Raw genomic sequence first — 3,127 nt, forward strand, 5'->3', positions numbered from 1 at the left:
CTTGTAGGGATGTCTCTGGTACTTTGTCTTACAGGATCCCCCTTAGGATCTCTTGTAGGGCTGGTTTAGTGGTGATGAATTCCTTCAGTTTTTGTTTGTTTGGGAAGACCTTTATCTCTCCTTCTATTCTAAATGACAGATTGGCTGGATAGAGGATTCTCGGCTGAATATTTTTTTCTGTTCATCACATTGAAGATTTCCTGCCATTCCTTTCTGGCCTGTCAAGTTTCAGTAGAGAGATCCGTCACTAGTCTTATTGGTCTCCCTTTGTATGTTAGAGCATGTTTATCCCTAGCTGCTTTCAGAATTTTCTCTTTATCCTTGTATTTTGCCAGTTTCACTATGATATGTCGTGCAGAAGATCGATTCAAGTTACGTCTGAAGGGAGTTCTCTGTGCCTGTTGGCTTTCAATGCCTTTTTCCTTATCCGGATCAGGGAAGTTCTCAGCTATGATTTCTTCAAGTACACCTTCAGCACCTTTCCCTCTCTCTTCCTCCTCTGGAATACCAATTATGTGTAGATTATTTCTCTTTAGTGCATCGCTTAGTTCTCTAATTCTCCCCTCATACTCCTGGATTTTTTTATCTCTCTTTTTCTCAGCTTCTTCTTTTTCCATAATTTTATCTTCTAGGTCACCTATTCTCTCTTCTGCCTCTTCATTCCGAGGCGGTCATCTCCATTTTATTTTGCACCTCATTTATAGCAATTTTTAGCTCCTCCTGGCTGTTCCTTAGTCCTTTGGTCTCTGTAATAATAGATTCTCTGATGTCCTTTATACTGTTTTCAAGCCCAGCGATTAATTTTGTGAGTATTATTTTAAATTCACTGTCTGTTATATTGTTTAAATCGTTTTTTGATCAATTTGTTAGCTGTCGTTATTTCATGGAGGTTTTTTTGAGGGGAATTCTTCTGTTTCGTCATTTTGGATCGTCCCTGGAGTGGTGAGGAACTGCAGGGCACTTCCCCTGTGCTGTCTTGAATAACTTGCCTTGGTGGGCGGGGCCACAGTCAGACCTGATGTCTACCCCAGCCCACCACTGGGGCCACAGTCAGACTGGTGTGTACCTTCTCTTCCCCTCTCCTAGGGGTAGGATTCACTGTGGGGTGGTGTGGCCCATCTTGGCTACTTGCACACTGCCAGGCTTGTGGTGCTGGGTATCTGGAGTATTAGCTGGGGTGGATTGGCAAGGTGCACGGGGGCAGGAGGGGTAGCCTCAGCTCGCTTTTCCTTCGGAGATCCGCTTCGGGAGGGGCCCTGCAGCACCAGGAGGGAGTCAGACCCGCTGGAGGGATGGATCCGCAGAAGAACAGCGTTGGGTGTTTGCGTGGTGCAAGCAAGTTCCCTGACAGGAATTTTGGCTGGGGGATGGGCGAGGGAGATGGCGCTGGCGAGTGCCTTTGTTCCCCACCAAGCTGTGCTCTGTTGTCGGGGCTCAACAACTCTCCCTCCCGTTGTCCTCCAGCCTTCCTGCTCTCTGAGCAGAGCTGTTGGCTTATAACCTTCCAGATGTTAAGTCCCGCTTGCTCTCCGAACACACTCCATCTGGCCCCTCTGCTTTTGCAAGCCAGACTTGGGGGCTCTGCTTTGCTGGCGGGCCGCTCTTCTGCCCCAGCCCCCTCCCGCCAGTCTGTGTAGCCCGCACCGCCTTTCTGCCCTTCCTACCCTCTTGTGTGGACCTCTCATCTATGCTTGGCTCTGGAGAATCCGTTTTGCTATTCTTCTGGCGATCTTCTGGGTTATTTAGGCAGGTGTGGGTGCAATCTAAGTGAACCGCAGGACGCGGTGAGCCCAGCGTCCTCCTACGCCGCCATCTTGCCACTATTTGTCTATGGTTTTAAAGAATTTTACAAATTTAATGTGAAATAAAAAAATACAAATAGGAAGAAGTCCATGTTCTTTAATTATGTACAAAATAGTATGAAAAGAACCAAAAGTAAATTAAACATTATCACATTTGTTTTCACCATTCTCTATTTCTTCATATTAACTTCACTATTCAAATGACAGAAAGTAGGTAGCAATTTAGGGATTGGGAAAGAGATAAAAAAAAACCAACAACTTTTTCTACCATGTTTTTTCTATACTGTATAGCTGTGCTCATAGAGACAACTTCTTTTACTTTTACACTGTGTGGAAATCCAATTGTATATAAAATTGAACCTGCTCAGAAATGGAGGGAGACTAGAAATGATGGGTCCATAACCTAGAGCACTATTGTACAGTTTAAACAATGGTGCAGCTACCAGCTTGTAATTTTTAGGGACTGCAAACAAGGCTTTCTCTTGAGGTTGAACCAAAATAGCTCCATCACGTTCCTTAGGTTTTCTAATATGTGGAAGAATATATGAATACTAAGGAGGTTCAAAATTTTGCCTCCACCCGTTACCAATGCAGTCATCAATGACCCCACTTGCAGGACTACATTTTGATAACCCGGTATCCTTGTCATTAAGCATTTGAGTTCTTCAACTTCATCTTCTCCTGGGTTAAGTTCACCACCAGGTAATGTGAAGAAAGTTGTTGCCAGCGGTAGCAGGAACACGTGCAGTAGCAGGTGTTCGTGTACAATCAGGGCCCCTTCTATAGTCCTTCTCATTCGATTTTATCAGATTCCTCCCTCATGTGCTGAAATGTGGCTGCGACGGAGCTGGCCTTCTCATACAGGGACTCCTTTGTACCAAAAATACAATTGATAAGAGGGTACATGTTGATGGTGAACTCCAGGGTGAGGGGCTTGGTCTGTTGGACGGACTTGTTGCCAAACTTGTTGATCCCACCCCCCTATGCCAGCCAATTTGTGAACATTTGGGTGGCACCATGGACATGCTGGTGAACTCCAGCACTGGCAGGGAGAGGATATGGGGCAGGCAGGAAGGTTTTCCTGTGCCAGCAGCAGTTATTTGCATCCCCCTCAGCAGATGCTACCGACCATTAGCATGAGAACACAAGAGGAGACTTAATTTGTCTGCCTTAAGGGAGTATAATTTTTCTTGTTGTTGATTTTTCTCAAACTCATAAAATAGCTTCCAGGAAAACCCATGATCTAAAAACCCTGCTTTACATCACACAGAAAGAGAAAGTATCTCCCAGAAACACTTGAAGCGTGGGAAGTTATGTTTCAGTAT

The 3,127-nt window shown here is 45.1% G+C and overlaps 1 pseudogene; it reads right to left on the bottom strand.

Moving 5' to 3' along the window:
* Positions 1 to 2,080: 2,080 nt before the first annotated feature.
* LOC109269285 (cleavage and polyadenylation specificity factor subunit 5-like) lies at positions 2,081 to 2,827 on the bottom strand (annotated as a pseudogene).
* Positions 2,828 to 3,127: the final 300 nt, after the last annotated feature.

Source organism: Panthera pardus, unplaced genomic scaffold (genome assembly GCF_024362965.1).
Source record: "Panthera pardus isolate Hobbes unplaced genomic scaffold, ASM2436296v1 HiC_scaffold_7, whole genome shotgun sequence".
NCBI lineage: Eukaryota > Metazoa > Chordata > Mammalia > Carnivora > Felidae > Panthera > Panthera pardus.